This window comes from Callorhinus ursinus, unplaced genomic scaffold, assembly GCF_003265705.2.
Source record: "Callorhinus ursinus isolate GAN/ISIS: 27379988/994484 unplaced genomic scaffold, GSC_fseal_2.0 scaffold15, whole genome shotgun sequence".
NCBI lineage: Eukaryota > Metazoa > Chordata > Mammalia > Carnivora > Otariidae > Callorhinus > Callorhinus ursinus.
The window spans coordinates 44,786,319-44,805,745 of record NW_027397077.1 but is presented as its reverse complement, the minus strand read 5'-3'; the positions used below and the strand labels follow the sequence as shown (position 1 = coordinate 44,805,745).

At 37.7% G+C, this 19,427-nt stretch overlaps 1 protein-coding gene across 7 annotated transcripts in view; it reads left to right on the top strand.

Annotated features, from left to right (window-relative positions):
* The window catches only part of CFAP92 (cilia and flagella associated protein 92 (putative)), a 74,966-nt gene that overhangs the window by 44,831 nt on the left and 10,708 nt on the right, over positions 1 to 19,427 (top strand). The window lies entirely within an intron of this gene.

Here is a 19,427-nt window from a genome sequence, read left to right as displayed (position 1 = left end):
TGTGTGTGTGTGTGTGTGTGTGTGTGTGTGTGTGTGTGTGTGTGTGTCTGGTGTGTTAAATGTGTTAGAAGAACAGAATAGGAGCTAAGGAGCTGCCGAGGTGTAAGAAGGCTGGGTGTGCTGTGTGGCTGAATGGCCAGGGAGAGCCTCCCTCATTCCACACCAACCAAAAAGCTGCGACTTGAAGTTGTCCATCCAGGGGCTCTGTGCAGTACCCCCACCCCAATCTCTAGGAAAAAGGAAGTCTCTCAGAAGTTTGTAAGCTTTCAAAGTGTATATTGTTTATGAAAACCAGTGAAGAGACTTTTTCCCCATTAGTGTTCAGGTTTTTACGAAAGAACCAGTTCTTGGATCTGTCAATCTGCTTTTTCTGTTTTTCTATTTTCTAATTAACTTTAGCTTTTATTTTTTATAATATTTTAAAACTATTTTTTCCTTTTTTCTAGTTTCTTTAAATTTTTTTTATTATTGAAGTATAATTGGCATTTAATGTTATGTTAGTTTCAGGTGTGCAACATAGTGATTAGATGATTCTATACATTACTCAGTGCTTATCACAATAAGTGTAGTCACCATACAACGTTATTACAGTATTGTGGACCATATTGAATCCCTGTGACTTGTTTTGTAACTGGAGGTTTGTACCCCTTAATGCCCTTTATCTCACCCACCCCCCCACTTCCCTTTGGCAACTATAAGTTCTCTGTATTTAAGAGTCTATTTGTTTTTGTTGTTCATTTTTATTTTTTAGATCCCACATATAAGTGAAATCATATGGTATTTGTCTTTCTCTGACTAATTTCACTTAGCATAACACCCTCTAGGTCCGTGCACCTTATTGCAAATGGCAAGATCTCATTCTTTTTTAAGGCTGAGTAATATTCCACACACACACACACACACACACACACACACACACACACACACACACCACGTTTCCTTTATCGTTTCATCAGTCGATGGACACTTGGGCTGCTTCCATATCTTGGCTGTTGTAAATAATGCTGCTATAAACCTAGAAGTGCATACTACCTTCTCAAATTAGTGTTTTCATTTTCTTTTTTTTTTTTTAAGATTTTATTTATTTATTTGACAGAGAGACACAGCGAGAGAGGGAACACAAGCAGGGGGAGTGGGAGAGGGAAACGCAGGCTTCCCGCTGAGCAGGGAACCTGACGTGGGGCTCGATCCCAGGACCCTGGGATCATGACCTAAGCTGAAGGCAGACGCTTACCGACTGAGCCACCCAGGCTCAGGTATTTCTTTCAGTAAATACCCAGTAGTGGAATTACTAGATCGTATGGTAGTTCTATTTTTAATTTTTTTAGGTACTTCCATATTGTCTTCCACAGTGGCTGCACCTTTCTAGCTTCTCTTTTTTAAAAAGATTTTATTTATTTGTTTGAGAGAGACCATGAGCAGGGGCGGGGGTGGGGGCAGGGGCAGGGGCAGAGGAAGAAGCACATTCCCTACTGAGCAGGGAGCCCGATGTGGGGCTCTATCCCAGGACTATTTCATTCATTTTTATCTTTTCTTGTTTAATAAGAAAGGCTACAAATTTCCTCTGTATACATCCTTGGAGATATTCTGTAAAGTGTAATATGTACTGTATGTTCTGATTGTTATTTGCCTTAAATTCCTTATAAATTACAAAACAAGACCAAGGTACAGGCTTGTAAAAAAGTCAAACAACTGAGAGTATTAGTAATCTTCCCTTACTCCCTTATTCTACCTTCTCAGTGTACTTACATATGTACACACACGGGCACACACACACAAGTACGTGAATATATCACATCCATATATGGATTAATACTGTTCTGCTCATGTTATTTAACAAAGAGTTTTGAAGATTTTACAATAATAGGGCTGTACAAAATGTCATAATATGTACAATTTACTTAATAGTTTCATATCACCTATATTTTGTTGAAACCACTTGGAAATATTGTTCCAGAGTTTTGAAAAATTGTTTCTGTTGTTTTAGTTATTGCTAATTTCAAATGACCTTATCCATACTATAAGCAATAATTGAAACCCAACCATCATTTAATTTTGTTCTATTTTTACTCTGAGATGTAATTTACAGACGATAAAATTTAATCATTGTAAGTATATATAAATCAATAATTTTTTTTAGAAATTTATTTTGGTTTGGCAGTTTAAGATTTTTTAAATTTATTTGTCAGAGAGAGGGAAGGAGCACAAGCAGGGGGAGCTGCAGGCAGAGGAGAAGCAGACTCCCCACTGAGCAGGGAGCCCAACACAGTACTCAATCCCAGGACCCTGGGATCATGACCTGAGTCGAAGGCAGACGCTCAACCAACTCAACCATCCAGGCGTCCCTAAATCAATAATTTTTAAGTAAATTTACGGAATTGTACAACCATCACAATCCAGTTTTAGAACATTTCTATCCCCATAAAGTTTTTCCTTATGCCTGTTTGAAGTCAATCCCTGCACCCACCTCCAGCCACAGGTAACTACTGATCTGTTTTTTGTCTCTACAGATTTGCCATTCCTAGACATTTCATGTAAATATATGACCTTTTGTGTCTGGCTTTTTTCACTGAGCATCACTTGAGGTTCATCCATGTTGCAGGATGTATCGATAGTTCCTTTTTAAAATTGCTGAATTTCCATTGATTGAATGTACCACATTTTTAATTTACTCATTCCCCACATGGTGAAATTTGTATTGTTTCTAGTTTGGGACTATTATGAATATCGCTGCTATGAACATTTGCAAACAGATCATTACAAGAAAATGTTTTCATTTCTCTTGGATACAAACCCAGCTATAGAATTGCTGGGTCCTGTGGTAAATTTAACATTTTAAGGAATTTTCAAGCAGTTTTACAATGAAGTTTACTGCATCATTTTACACCTCAGAATGCAGCACATGAGGGTTTTGGTTCCTCCACATCCTCACCAACGCTTGTTATTGCCAGTCTTTTTGATTAGAGCCATTCTATTGGGTGTGTGTAATGGTACCTGATTGTGGTTTTAACTTGCATGTTATAATTATTAATGATTTTGGATAGCTCTTAATGTACTTATTAATGATTTATCTCTGGTAACTTCATATATTTACATGCATTTTAAAATCAGGTTGTCTTCTTGTTGAGTTGCAAGAGTTTTTTATTCTGGATATATTTGCTTAACCAGAACTATGATTTGCAAATATTTTCTCTGTAAGGAAAAACTCTTGAAGTGTGAAGGCTTTTAATTTTGGTGAATTCCAGTTTATCAGTGTTTTACTCTTATTGATCATGCTTTTGGTAACATAGCTAGAGCTCTGCCTAACCCAAGGTCAGAAAGATTTTCTCCTATGCCTTCTTCATGGCGATTTAAAGTTAGCTTACATTTAGGCCTTTGAACCATTTTGATCAAGTGTGTGTGTGTGTGTGTGTGTGTGTGTGTGTGTGTGTGTGTATGATGCAAGATAGGGGTCTAAATTCATCTTTTTGCATGTGGATAGCACCCCTTTTTTTAAAGATTTATTTATTTGAGAGAGAGAGAGCATGCATGCATGGGAGGGGCAGAAGAAGAGGGAGAGAGAATCTCAGGCAGACTCCTTGCTGAGCACAGAGCCTGATGTGGGTCTTGATCCCACGACCCTGAGATCATGACCTGAGCTGAAACCAAGAGTTGGACTCTTAACCAACTGTGCCACCCAGGTGCCCCTCTAGCACCATTTTTCAAAAAGATTAAACTATACCCCCCATTGAATTGCCTTGGCACCTGTGTCAAGAGTCAGTTAACCATAAATACAAGAGTTTATTTCTAGGCTCTGTTATTACATTCCATCGACTTAGATGTCTATCCTTATACCAGCCCCACATCATCTGGATTACTATAGCCTTACAGGCAGTTTTGAAATTGGGTTGTGTAAGTCCTTTAACTTCTTTTTCAAAATTGTTCAACTGTTTTGGGTCCTTCACATTTCTGTATAATTTGCCAATTTCTACAAAAAAAAAACTAACAGGGATTTTCATAAGGCTTGTGTTGATGCTATAGATCAATTTTAGGGAGAATTGCCATACTGTCAATTTTGAAGCTGTTAATCCATAAACATGGAATATTTATACTTTTATTTGGGTCTTCTTTAGTATCCTTCAGTAAGTTTTGCAGTTGTCACGTACAAGTCTTAACACCTCATGAAATTAATGCTGTTATGAATGGAATCATTTAATTCTTAAATTGTTGTAAGAATATAGGAATCCAATTGGTTTTTGTATATTGCTTTCATATCCTGAAATTTTTTGAAGTTGGATCATGTCATCCGTGGGTAAAGACCGTTTTACTTCTTCCTTCCCAATCTGGATACCCTTCCTTCCTTCCTGAATTAGTCTGTGCAGATTGCCATACAGAACTTACCACAGGTTGGGTGGCTTAAACATCAAAATTATTTTTCTCACAGTTCTGGAGGTTGGGAAGTCAGGATCAACATGCTGGTAGAGTTGGTCTCATTCTGATGCCTCTTCTCTTGGCTTGTAGGTAGCTGGATCTCGCTGTGTGCTCCTTGTGTGCAGGTGTGGGGAGAAAGACAGTTGGCTGCCTGGTTCCTCTTCTTATAAGGACATTAATCCTATTGGATCAGAGGCCCATCCCCCACACTCTTATGACTCATCTAACCTTAATTACTTTCTTATCCAAATACAGCCGCATTGGAGATTAGGGATTCAATGTATGAATAGGGTTGGGGAGCATTCATTCCATACCTCCCCCTTTTACTGTTAGAGCCTCTAGTATAAAGTACAGTGTCAAATAGGAAGTGGTAAGAGCAGACGTGCTTGCTTTCTTTCTGGTCTTGAGGGGAAAGCAATCTTTGACCATTAAATTGGATATTAACTGCCGGTTTGGGGTGCACTTTATCAAGTAGAGGAAGTTTCCTTGTAGTCTTAGTGTGTTGAGTTTTTATCATGAGTAAATGCTGGATTTTGTCAAATGCTTTTTTTCTCTGCATTTATTGAGGCTCTCTCCTTTATTTATACAGTGTATTACATACGTGATGTTTGGATATTAACACAATCTTGCATTCCTGGGATACATCCCACTTGGTCATGCACATGATCTTTTATCTGTATATTTCTGAATTTAGTTTGCTAATATTTTGTATTTTTCTTGTGATAGCTTTATCTGACCTTGGTACCCATGTAATATTGGCCCTGTAAAATGAGTTGGTGTGATACTCTGGTTTCTCTTCAGATCGCATAAGCCTTTTGCCTTTTACTAAAATGAGTTAGTGTTTCCTCCCCTTCTATTTTCTGGAAATATGTGAAATGTTGGTATTCATTCTCTCAGTATTTGGTAGAACTAACCAGTGAAGCTATCTAAGCCTGAGTTTTTCTTGGTGGGTAAATTTTAAATGACTCATTTGATCTCTTTACTTGTTATAAGTCTATTCAGGTATCTTTCTTAAGACAGGTTTGATCATTTGTGTCTTTCTAGGAATTTGTCCATTTCATCTAAGTCACCTAGTTTGCTGACATATGGTTGTTTGTAGAATTCTCTTATAATCTTTTAATTTCCATAAAGTCAGTAGAGTGTCTCCTCTTTCACTCCTGATTTTACTAATTTGTATCTTTTCTCTTTCTTGGTCAGTCTAGCTAAAGTTTTGCCAATCTTGGTCTTTTTGAAGAACCGTTTTTGAAGTTTGTTCATTTTCTCTATTTTTCTATTTCATGTTTTTCTACTCTAAACCGTATTATAACAACTTCTTTCTGCTTATTTGGGTTCAATTTGTGACTCTAGTTTCCTAAGGAATGAAGTTAAGTTTTTGATTTGGATCTTTTTTTATACATGTATTTACAGCTACAAATTTCCCCCTAAACACTACTTTAGATGCGTCCCATAAACTTGGTTTGTTGTATTTTCATTTTCACCCACCATAAAATATTTAATAATTTCCATTGTGGCTTTTAGAAATTTAGAATTTAATTTTGTTGTGATTGGAGAACAAAATTTGTATGATTTCTATCCTATGAAATTTATTACAATTTGTTTTATGGCCTAGATCCATCCTTAGGCTTGAAAGGAATATATATTCTTCTGACACTGGGAGGAATGTTATATAAATGGCATGTAATATTCAGGTCTTCTGTGTCATTGATTTTCCTTCTAGTTCTATCAATTGTTGGAATTGAGGTATTAAAGTCTCTATTCATGTTGAATGATCTATTTCTCCTTTCAATCCTGTCGATTTTTGCTTATTTTGGGCCTCTGTTAGGTATGCTTGTGTTTATAATTATATCTTCCTGATGAATTGACACTTTAAATCATTATGAAATGTACCTTTTTGTTTCTAGTAACATTTCTTAAAAACCATTTTGTTTTATGTTAGTGTGCTCCCACCAGCTCTCTTTCAGTTTGCATACTACATATTTTTTTCACCCCTTCTTTGACCTTCAAACTGTTTGTGGCTTTGCATCTAATATGTGTCTACTTTAAACAGCAGATAACTGGATCTTTTAAAAAAAAATCCAGCCTGACAATCTTTGCTATTTGACTGTCCATCTATGCATAATATAATTGATAAGGTTGGATTTATGTCTTCTGTTTTCTTAATATATGTAATATTTTGATCCTTTGTTCCTTTACTGCCTCCTTTTGTGAACAGATATTTTTAGTGCACCGTTTTAATTCCTTCATTGAATTTTTTCCTTAAAAAAGTTATTTCTTAGTGGTTTCTCTAGGAGTCTTCTATAATATGCATCTTAATCACAATCTACGTTAGATTATTACTAGCTTTATTAGGGTAAAATGTAGAAACTTCTATAATATAATTCCATTTCCTCCCCCTCCTTTATGCTGTTGTTATATATATGTATATATATATATAAAAAACACATATACATTATTATGTTACTATATGTGTATATATATATAACAATCCCCAAATACAGTGTTATTATTGTTTTATGCAACCATGTCTTTTAAATTAGAAATTGAGAGGAAAAATATATTTATATAATATTTTGTATTTACCACATATTTATCTTTTCCAGTGATTTTGTTAATGTCTATTTTAGTTATCATCTGGTGTCATTTATTCTCAGCTTTAAAAGACCTCCTTTAGTGTATCTGTTAAAGCAGTCCACTACCAACAAATTCTACCTTTATCAGAGAATATTTCACTATCATTTTTGAAAGATGTTTTTTGCTGGACATAGAATACTTGGTGTTTACTGAGAATTTTTTTTCAGCACTTTGAAAATATTATTACATTGTGTTTCTGTTGTTTCTGATGAATATTAAGTCATTAATCATATTGTTTCCTGATACATGATGAGTCGTTTTTTTTTCTTGCTGTTTCCAAGATTTTCTCATTGTCTTTTTCTTTCAACCATTTGACTCTAATATGTATAGGTGTAGATCTCCCTATATTTACCCTACTTGGGGTTCATTGAGCTTCCCTAGATCCATAGGTTAATGTTTTGGGCCTTAATTTCTTCAATACTTTTTTCTGCTCCTTCCTCCCTCCCCCTTCTCAGACCTCCATTATGTGCATGTTGGTTCACCAGGTCTTGAGGCACTATTAATATAAAAAAATTCTTTTGTTTCCAATCCTCAGACTGGATAATCTCTATCTTTAGGTTCAGATTCTTTGTCAGCTTAAATCTGTTATGTCCCCCTAGTGCATTTTTCATTTCAGTTACTGTACTTTACAACTTCAGAGTCTTCGTTTAGCTTTTTTTGAAAATATCTCTTATTCAGGTTGTCTATTTCTTGAGTCATTGTATATTTCCTTAAATTTCTGAAATAATTTTCTTTAGTTTGTTTTTGTTTTCTTAAAGATTTTATTTATTTATTTGACAGAGAGAGACAGATAGAGAGGGAACACAAGCAGGAGGAGTGGGAGAGGGAGAAGCAGGCTTCCTGCCGAGTATGGAACCCACTGCGGGGCTCGATCCCAGGACCCTGGGGCCACGATCAGAGCCGAAGGCAGACGCTTAACAACTGAGCCACCCAGGTGTCCTAGTTTGTTCATTTTTATAACAGCTGCATTGAGGCCTTTTTTCTGTTAAGTCAACCAGCTGAATCCATTGGACAGTTTCTAATGACTGCTTTATCTTCCTGAATAAGGTTTATATCTTACTATTTCTTTTTGTGTCTCCTAATTTTTGATTGAGAACTGGACATTTAAAATGTATTGCAGCAACTCTGGATTCTGCTTTTTCTCCCTAGGGGTGGTGGTGGTGGCTGTCATTTAATAACTTGCCTGCACAAAATCTGGAATCTGTCTCCTCAGTGGTCTATAGCAAGCTCTGATATCTTTGCTGGTTTTGTTTTTATTTATTTTTATTTTTTAAGATTTTATTTATTTATCAGAGAGAGCACAAGCAGGGGGAGCAGCAGGCGGAGGGAGAAGCAGGCTCCCCACTGAGCAAGGAGCCTGATGTGGGACTCAATCTCAGGACTCTGGGATCATTACCTGAGCCCGAGGCAGACGCTTAATAGACTGAGCCACCCAGGTGCCCCTGTTTTGTTTTTAGAGAGAGAGTGCATGCACATGAGTGTCGGGGGAGGGGCAGAGGGAGAGGGAGAGAGAGAATCTTAAGCAGACTCCACACCATGGGGCTCGATCTCATGACCCAAACCGAAAGCAAGAGTCTGTCGTTTAACTGAGCTACCCAGGCACCCTTCTTTGCTGGTCTTTAAATTGTTTTTATTTTAAGCCTGGCTTTCTTGGGGACACCCCTGTGTCTGCATCAATCAGTCATCAGCCAGTAAATGGTTAGAAGTTTGCGCACCTCTAGCCAGCCAGGTTTCCAGTCTTTATCAGTGGATCTGTGTGTGGGTAGGGGCATGCATTTCAAAGTTGGCTCTGGCTTTGACTTTTCACTGGGCCCTCTCAGGTCTCCTCTGCATGTGTACGCAGGCAGTCAGCAAGGGATGTATGAAGAGCATGTCAAGGTCCTTTGTGGCTGTCTCATTTCCTGTATCTCCCTTTTGAATTTTGATTAATTTGCTTGCCTGTTGCTTGCCCCATATAGGATTGCAACCTCAGGCCTGCTGAGCAGCTGGCCTGCTCTGTTTGTTTGCCGCTGAGATTGCTATTGTTGCTTATAATTAGCCAAGCACGTGGGGTTTTTCAAGCTGTAGTTCAAGTCAAGTAAATCTGCATTCAAGTGAGCAGGGCAGCCCCTGATTTTCCTGACTTGCACATTGTAGCAGAACTACTGCTGTAAATGCCCTGGGGTGGCAAGAATGACACCAACTCTTAGTGTTCTTTCCTGAGGTTCAGCACATTTTTATGAGTGAACACATCTAAGTTTTTTGTATGTCTTTGGACAATTTCCAATTGTTGCTTTTGACAGTTTTGTCCAGTTTTATTGTTTTTTTGAGGAGAGGATTGAGCTCCTTACTCCACCATAATAGAAGTCCTATCTTCCTCCTTACTACCATTTTACTTATTTCTATTTGCTATAATGTGTGTCTGTGTTTGGGGGGTGGGGTGGGGGGTTGTGTCTACTTCATCCTTTGTTTTATTTTTTTTAGATTTTTATTTGGGGGGGCAGAGAGAGCACAGCAGGGGAAGCAGCAGAGGGAGAGGAAGAAGCAGGTTCCCTGCTGAGCAGGGAGCCCAGTGTGGGACTCCATCCCAGGACCCTGGGATCACGACCTGAGCCGAAGGCAGATGCTTAATCGATGGAGCCACCCAGGTGCCCCTGCTTTACAATTTCCTTTTTCTTTTAGGAAGTTTTTGTGGGAAATAAACTTTCAGGTGCTTGCAGGTGCATGGTTATCATTGTATCTTTGCTCTTGAATAGCAGCTGAGCTGTTTTTAAGATTATACTTTCAAATCCCTGCACACAACTCTCCTTACAACCCCCACCAAATCCATCGCTTTCTAAAATCAGTAATTACAGGTAGGTCTGATGCCCATCTGATCCCTTTTCCTTTTTATTTTTTATTTTTTTAAAGATTTTATTTGTTTGAGAGAGAGAAAGAGAGAGCATGAGAGGGGGGAGGGTCAGAGGGAGAAGCAGACTCCCTGCTGAGCAGGGAGCCTGATGCGGGACTCGATCCCGGGACTCCAGGATCATGACCTGAGCCGAAGGCAGTTGCTTAACCAACTGAGCCACCCAGGCGTCCTCCCTTTTCCTTTTTAAACTATCACTTCCTCTGGAGTCTTTTACAACTTTCTCTTAATCCTTAGTGTTCACTCTAGATGTCCAGGTGGCAGCTCGTTTTTCACCGAAACTTAAAGAGCTTTCCTCCATTTTGTTTTCCCTTTTAATTTGTACTTGGTATCTTACATTGAATTCTGCTCTACCTTCCAATTCTCTAATTTGATCTTCCCCTGTGACATCTATGTTAATTTATAATTTTAAATTGCCTCAGTCATGTTTTTACTTTACAGAAATTCTCATGAGTTCCTGTTTTATTTTCATGACCAAGTTAACTTTTATTAAATATACACATAAGAGCATATGTGTGTGTACTGTTAAAAATAATAAACCCATTATCCAGCTCAAGAAATCAAACATTATCAATACTTTTATAGTTTTTTGTATGTACTTTCTCATCTCAGCCCTTACCCAGAAGTTACCATTATCCTAAATTTCATCTTTCACTTGCTTTTCTCTTGAGGCCTACTGCCTATGTTTATGTTTTTGTGTGCTCATTTTTTTATTGCAGTATAGTTGAGACTGCATGCATATATATCCATAAACATTTTTAGATTTGCATTCTTTGAATGCTAAAAAATGGAATGACACTGGATATCATCTTACACAGTTTTAATTTTTGCTATTAATCAGATTCAACCACGTTTATGTGTCTAAGTGTAGGAATATACCACAATTTATTAATGGGCATTTGTATTCTTATGTTTTGTTATTTAAACATATTTTTAACATAGATATGCAAGACTTTTTTGAGATGTATACTTAGGATTAGAATTGCTAAGTTGTACTTCTGCTTGCCTGGGTAATACTTTATTTTCCAAAATGCTTATACCATTATATACCTGCCAACCATGCATGACTTTCTATTTTCCTACTTCCATGCTCACATCTCTTATAGTCAGACTTAAATTATTGTTAGTCTCTAATGCATAATAGTATCTATGAAGGTTTTAATTTGCATTTCATTGTTTACTAGTGCATATTTATGTTTTCATAAATTTGGTAATTTATTTATAAATGTGTTCCTTTGAACTTTAGGTGGTTTTATTTTAATGTTCTCAGTGTTCACAATGGCATCTTATAAACATTGCAAATCTCTTTTGGTGCTTGACTTCACTCTTACTGGTGTCTTTTAATGGACAAAAGTTATTTTGTAAAATTTCCATTTTTTCTTTTATGACTTAAATTTTTTGCCTTATTTAAAATTGTTTCCTATCCCAAAGTCATATGATTCTGTTTCCTTCTAAAAAGATTTAAATTTTTGTTCATCGTATTTAAATTTTATCTGGAATTCATTTTTCTTTAAAGATTTGAGATAGAGTGAGAGCGAGCAAGAGAGACAGCATGAGCTCGGGGAGGAGGGCCACAGAGGGAGAGGGAGAAGCAGGCTCTCCACTGAGCGGGGAGCCTGACGAGGGCACTATCCCAGGACCCTGAGATCATGACCTGAGCCAAAGGCAGACTGAGCCACCTAGGCACCCCTGGAATTTACTTTTCGTATGAAGGTAGGAATCTAATTTTATTTCTTCCACATGATCAATGGTACCAGCCCTTTGCTTAAAAGCCCATCCCTTCCCCAGTGATGTATACTGCCAATTCGGTCAGATCAAGTTGTTCTTTATACATGAGTTTATGGGTATTTGAGATCTTTATTGAAATTGCACTTACAAATGCATTATTTTCTTCGAAAAATCAGTATCTCTGTTGCTTTATTGAATATTGTACACTTATTTTCTACTTAATTGATTTCTACTCTTATTCCTTCCTACTTTTGTTGGCTCAAATTTGCTCTGCCTTTTCTAATTTCTTCAGATGGATGTTTAGATAATTTTCAGACATGAATCATTTTATTTAACATATTCATTTTGGCTAAAAACTTCTTATGAACATTAAGTGCATCCTCCAAGTATCTTTTTTTTAAAGATTTTATTTATTTATTTGACGGAGAGATAGGGAGAGCAGGAACACAAGCAGGGGGAGTGGGAGAGGGAGAAGCAGCCTTACTGCTGAGCAGGGAGCCTGATGTGGGGCTCGATGCGGGGCTCAATTCCAGGACCCTGGAATCATGACCTGAGCTGAAGGCAGACACTTAATGACTGAGCCACACAGGTGCCCCAGTGCATCCCCCAAGTTTTTATACATCATATTTTCATGATGACTCAGTTGAAAATACTTTGTTTTCCATTTTCATTTGTTCTTCGATCCATAGGTTAGTTAATAGTATACACAATTTCCAAATATTTTAGGATTTTTGTTACTTTTATTCAGTTCTTCCTTGACTGCATCATCAGAGAAAATATTCTGTATAATTTCTATCCTTTGTTGATATCTGATTTATGGTCCAAAATAGGTTAGTCCTAGAAAGTGTTCCAGAGTACTTGAAAAACAAAATATATCTTGTAGTTGTTGATAGTGTTCCAAATACATCAACTTTGGTGTTTTTTTTCCCCCCAAATCTATATCCTTATTTTTAAATTCTGTCTCTTCTCTCAGTTACTAGGGGAAGTCTGTTAAAATCTCCAAATATGATTACAGATTTCTTTATCCTCTCCTGTTTTTGCTTTATATCTGTCAAGCTTATGTTGTAAGTATACACAAATTTCGGACTGCTTTATCCTGTTAATTTCTTTTATAAATATAGGTCTTTTTGTCTCTGGTACTACTTTTTAGATGTATACATTAAATACAGTAAAATTAATAAATCTTAGGTATACAGTCTCAATTCATTTTTATCTATGTACATATCTATGAAACCATCACACAGATCAGGGCATAGATTCTATCAATCCAGAAAGTACCATGCTTCTGACCAATTAACTCTTGAGACCTACTTTCTTAGCAAACTCCAAATATACAATACAGCACTGTTAACTAGTTACCATGCTATACATGATATCCCTGTGATTTACTTACTGTATATCTGGGAGTTTGTCTCTTTTGACCACATTTATCCATCTCACCCACTCCCTACCTCCACCAATCTGTTGTGTATCTGAGTTCATAGTTTTTAGATTCCACGAGTTCACTCAGTATTTGTCTTATTTTAGCATAATGCCCTCAAGGCCCATCTATATTGTCACAGAAGGCAAGATTTCCTTCTATTTTATGGCTGAGTAATATCGCATTGGGTATACACACATGCACGTACACACGTGCGCTCTCTCTCTCTCTCTCTCTCTCTCTCTCTCTCTCCATCTTCTTTGTCCATTCATCCATTGATAGACACTTAGGTTTCTTCCATGTCTCGGCTGTTGTAAATAATGCTGCAATGAAGATGGGGGTGCATTTATCTTTTTGAGTTAGTGTTTTTGTTTCCTTCAGATAAATAACCAGAAGTGGAATTGCTGAATCACATGGTATTTCTAATTTTGAGGACCCTTCATACTATTTCCATAGTGGCTGCACCAATTTACATTCCTATCAGTGTTCCATTTTCTCCACATCCTTGTCAACACCTATTATTTCTTGTCTTTTTCTTTTATATTTTTATTGTTATGTTAATCACCATATATTACATCATTTGTTTTGGTGTAGTGTTCCATGATTCATTGTTTGTTCATAACACCCAGTGCCCCATGCAGATTGTGCCCTCTTTAATACCCATCACCAGGCTAACCCATCCCCCTACCCTCCTCCCCTCTAGAAACCTCAGTTTGTTTTTCAGAGTCCATCATCTCTCCTGGTTCGTCTCCCCCTCTGACTTACTCCCCTTCATTCTTCCTCTCCTGCTATCTTCTTCTTTTTCTTTTTTCTTAAAATATGTTGCGTTATTTGTTTCAGAAGTACAGATCTGTGATTCAACAGTCTTGCACAATTCACAGCGCTCACCATAGCACATACCCTCCCCAATGTCTATCACCCAGCCACCCCATCCCTCCCACCCCCGACCACTCCAGCAACCCTCAGTTTGTTCCTGAGATTAAGAATTCCTCATATCAGTGAGGTCATATGATACATGTCTTTCTCTGGTTGACTTATTTCACTTAGCATAACACCCTCCAGTTCCATCCACGTCATTGCAAATGGCAAGATCTCATTCCTTTTGATGGCTGCATAATATTCCATTGTGTATATATACCACATCTTCTTTATCCATTCATCTGTCGATGGGCATCTTGGCTCTTTCCACAGTTTGGCTATTGTGGACATTGCTGCTATAAACATTGGGGTACACGTACCCCTTCGGGTCCCTACATTTGTATCTTTGGGGTAAATACCCAGTAGTGCAATTGCTGGATCGAATGGTAGCTCTAATTTCAACTGTTTGAGGAACCTCCATACTGTTTTCCAGAGGGGTTGCACCAGCTTGCATTCCCACCAACAGTGTAGGAGGGTTCCCCTTTCTCCACATCCCCGCCAACATCTGTCGTTCCCTGACTTGTTAATTTTAGCCATTCTGACGGGTGTGAGGTGGTATCTCATTGAGGTTTTGATTTGGATTTCCCTGATGCCGAGCGATGTTGAGCACTTTTTCATGTGCCTGTTGGCCATTTGGATGTCTTCTTTGGAAAAATGTCTGTTCATGTCTTCTGCCCATTTCTTGATTGGATTATTTGTTCTTTGGGTGTTGAGTTTGATAAGTTCTTTATAGATTTTGGATACTAGCCCTTTATCTGATATGTCGTTTGCAAATATTTTCTCCCATTCTGTCGGTTGTCTTTTGGTTTTGTGGACTGTTTCTTTTGCTGTGCAAAAGCTTTTTATCTTGATGAAATCCCAATAGTTCATTTTTGCCCTGGCTTCCCGTGCCTTTGGTGATGTTTCTAGGAAGAAGTTGCTGCGGCTGAGGTCGAAGAGGTTGCTGCCTGTGTTCTCCTTTAGGATTTTGATGGACTCCTGTCTCATGTTTAGGTCTTTCAACCATTTGGAGTCTATTTTTGTGTGTGGTGTAAGGAAATGGTCCAGTTTCATTCTTCTGCATGTGGCTGTCCAATTTTCCCAACACCATTTGTTGAAGAGACTGTCTTTTTTCCATTGGACATTCTTTCCTGCTTTGTCAAAGATGAGTTGACCATAGAGTTGAGGGTCCATTTCTGGGCTCTCGATTCTGTCCCATTGATCTATGTGTCTGTTTTTGTGCCAGTACCATACTGTCTTGATGATGACAGCTTTGTAATAAAGCTGGAAGTCCGGAATTGTGATGCCGCCAGCTTTGCTTTTCTTTTTCAATATTCCTCTGGCTATTCGGGGTCTCTTCTGGTTCCATACAAATTTTAGGATTATTTATTCCATTTCTTTGAAAAAAGTGGATGGTATTTTGATGGGGATTGCATTGAATGTGTAGATTGCTCTAGGTAGCATTGACATCTTCACAATGTTGGTTCTCCCAATCCATGAGCATGGAACGTTTTTCCATTTCTTTGTGTCTTCTTCAATTTCTTTCATGAGTATTTTATAGTTTTCTGAGTACAGATCCTTTGCCTCTTTGGTTAAATTTATTCCTAGGTATCTTATGGTTTTGGGTGCAGTTGTGAATGGGATCGACTCCTTGATTTGTCTCTCTTCTGTCTTGTTGTTGGTGTATAGGAATGCCACTGATTTCTGTGCATTGATTTTATAGCCTGCTACTTGACTGAATTCCTGTATGAGTTCTAGCAGTTTTGGGGTGGAGTCTTTTGGGTTTTCCACATAAAGTATCATATCATCTGCAAAGAGTGAGAGTTTGACTTCCTCTTTGCCGATTTGGATGCCTTTGATTTCTTTTTGTTGTCTGATTGCTGTGGCTAGGACTTCTAATACTATGTTGAATAGCAGTGGTGAGAGTGGACATCCCTGCCGCGTTCCTGACCTTAGGGGAAAGGCTCTCAGCCTTTCCCCATTGAGAATGATACTCGCTGTAGGTTTTTCATAGATGGCTTTTATGATATTGAGGTATGTACCCTCTATCCCTATACTCTGAAGAGTTTTGATCAAGAAAGGATGCTGTACTTTGTCAAATGCTTTTTCTGCATCTATTGAGAGGATCATATGATTCTTGTTCTTTCTTTTGTTAATGTATTGTATCACGTTGATTGATTTGCGGATGTTGAACCAGCCTTGCAGCCCAGGAATAAATCCCACTTGGTCATGGTGAATAATTCTTTTAATGTACTGTTGGATCCTATTGGCTAGTATTTTGGTGAGAATTTTTGCATCCATGTTCATCAAGGATATTGGTCTGTAATTCTCTTTTTTGATGGGGTCTTTGTCTGGTTTTGGGATCAAGGTAATGCTGGCCTCATAAAATGAGTTTGGAAGTTTCCCTTCCATTTCTATTTTTTGGAACAGTTTCAGGAGAATAGGTATTAATTCTTCTTGAAATGTCTGATAGAATTCCCCTGGGAAGCCGTCTGGCCCTGGGCTTTTGTTTCTTGGGAGATTTTTGATGACTGTTTCAATTTCCTTAGTGGTTATAGGTCTGTTCAGGTTTTCTATTTCTTCCTGGTTCAATTTTGGTAGTTGATACATCTCTAGGAATGCACCCATTTCTTCCAGGTTATCTAATTTGCTGGCATAGAGTTGCTCATAATATGTTCTTATAATTGTTTGTATTTCTTTGGTGTTGGTTGTGATCTCTCCTCTTTCATTCATGATTTTGTTGATTTGGGTCATTTCTCTTTTCTTTTTGATCAGTCTGGCCAGGGGTTTATCAATCTTGTTAATTCTTTCAAAGAACCAGCTCCTAGTTTCGTTGATCTGTTCTACTGTTCTTTTGGTTTCTAGTTCATTGATTTCTGCTCTGATCTTTATTATTTCTCTTCTCCTGCTGGGTTTAGGCTTTATTTGCTGTTCTTTCTCCAGCTCCTTTAGGTGTAGGGTTAGGTTGTGTATTTGAGACCTTTCTTGTTTCTTGAGAAAGGCTTGTATTGCTATATACTTTCCTCTCAGGACTGCCTTTGCTGTATCCCAAAGATTTTGGACAGTTGTGTTTTCATTTTCATTGGTTTCCATGAATTTTTTTAATTCTTCTTTAATTTCCTGGTTGGCCCATTCATTCTTTAGTAGGATGCTCTTTAGCCTCCATGTATTTGAGTTCTTTCCGATTTTCCTCTTGTGATTGAGTTCTAGTTTCAAAGCATTGTGGTCTGAAAATATGCAGGGAATGATCCCAATCTTTTGGTACCGGTTGAGACCTGATTAGTGACCTAGGATGTGATCAATTCTGGAGAATGTTCCATGGGCACTAGAGAAGAATGTGTATTCCGTTGCTTTGGGATGGAATGTTCTGAATATGTCTGTGAAGTCCATTTGGTCCAGTGTGTCATTTAAAGTCTTTATTTCCTTGTTGATCTTTTGCTTAGATGATCTGTCCATTTCAGTCAGGGGGGTGTTAAAGTCCCCCACTATTATTGTATTGTTGTCAATGTGTTTCTTTGCTTTTGTTATTAATTGCCTTATATAATTGGCTGCTCCCATGTTCGGGGCATAGATATTTACAATTGTTAGATCTTCTTGTTGGATAGACCCTTTAAGTACGATATAGTGTCCTTCCTCATCTCTTATTACAGTCTTTGTTTTAAAATCTAGTTTGTCTGATATAAGGATTGCCACCCCAGCTTTCTTTTGGTGTCCATTAGCATGGTAAATGGTTTTCCACCCCCTCACTTTCAATCTGGGGGTGTCTTTGGGTCTAAAATGAGTCTCTTGCAGACAGCATATTGATGGGTCTTGTTTTTTAATCCAATCTGATAGCCTGTGTCTTTTGATTGGGGCATTGAGCCCATTTACATTCAGGGTAACTATTGAAAGGTATGAATTTAGTGCCATTGTATTGCCTGTAAGGTGACTGTTACTGTAGGTTGTCTGTGTTCCTTTCTGATCTTTGCTGCTTTTAGGCTCTCTTTTTGCTTAGAGGACCCCTTTCAATATTTCTTGGAGGGCTGGTTTCGTGTTTGCAAATTCCTTTAGTTTTTGTTTGTTCTGGAAGGTTTTTCTCTCTCCTTCTATTTTCAGTGATAGCCTAGCTGGATATAGTATTCTTGGCTGCATATTTTTCTCGTTTAGTGCTCTGAAGATATCTTGCCAGTCCTTTCTGGCCTGCCAGGTCTCTGTGGATAGGTCTGTTGCCAATATAATATTTTTACCATTGTAGGTTACATATCTCTTCTCCCGAGCTGCTTTCAGGATTTTCTCTGTCTCTGAGACTTGTAAGTTTTACTATTAGATGTCGGGGTGTTGACCTATTATTGATTTTGAGAGGGGTTCTCTGTGCCTCCTGGATTTTGATGCCTGTTTCCTTCCTCACATTAGGGAAGTTCTCTGCTATTATTTGCTCCAATATACCTTCTGCCCCTCTCTCTCTTTCTTCTTCTTCTGGGATCCCAATTATTCTAATGTTGTTTCGTCTTATCATATCACTTATCTCTCGAATTCTGCCCTGTGATCCTGTAGTTGTTTCTCCCTCTTTTTCTCAGCCTCTTTATTTTCCATCATTTGGTCTTCTATATCACTGATTCTCTCTTCTGCCTCATTTATCCTAGCAGTTAGTGCCCCCATTTTTGATTGCACCTCATCAATAGCCTTTTTGATTTCAACTTGGTTAGATTTTAGTTCTTTTATTTCTCCAGAAAGGGTTTCTCTAATAACTTCCACGCTTTTTTCAAGCCCAGCTAGTATCTTTAAAGTCATGATTCTGAACTCTAGGTCCGACATCGTACTAATGTCCGTATTGAGTAGGTCCCTGGCTGACGGTACTACCTCTTGTTCTTTTTGTTGAGGTGATTTTTTTCGTCTTGTCATTTTGTCCAGAGGAGAATAGATGAATGAGAGAACAAAATGCTAACAGGTTTACAACGTCCCCAGCAAATATACTGTATACAAATCAGAAAAGACCTGAAACCAGGGGAAAAGAAAGGGAAAGAAAGAAAAAAGAAAGAGAAAAAAAAGAACAAAAAAAGATAAAAACAAAAACAGAACAATACAAAAAAAGCAGAATGTGATCAAATATGATCAGGCTAGTGCATAGATCAGTGCCACACACTAGATTTTGGGTGTATTTTGGTCTGTTAGAAAAAAGTGCCTCCTAATATTTTAAAGGAAGAAAGACATATATGTACAAAATAAGGGTTGATACAATGAACGGATAGAAGATGACTGTAAAGATGAAAATTATAAAAGATTTTATAAAAGGACTTGATAAGATAAGAAGTTGTTTGAAAAAAGAAAGAAGAATAAAAAAAAAGAAAAAAGGGAGAGAATGTGATCAGGCAGGAGACTAAAACAGAGCCATACACTAGTGATTTAGGGTATATTTTGATCTGTTAGAAGAAACCGTATCTCAAAATTTTAAAGAGAGAACAACTTATATATATA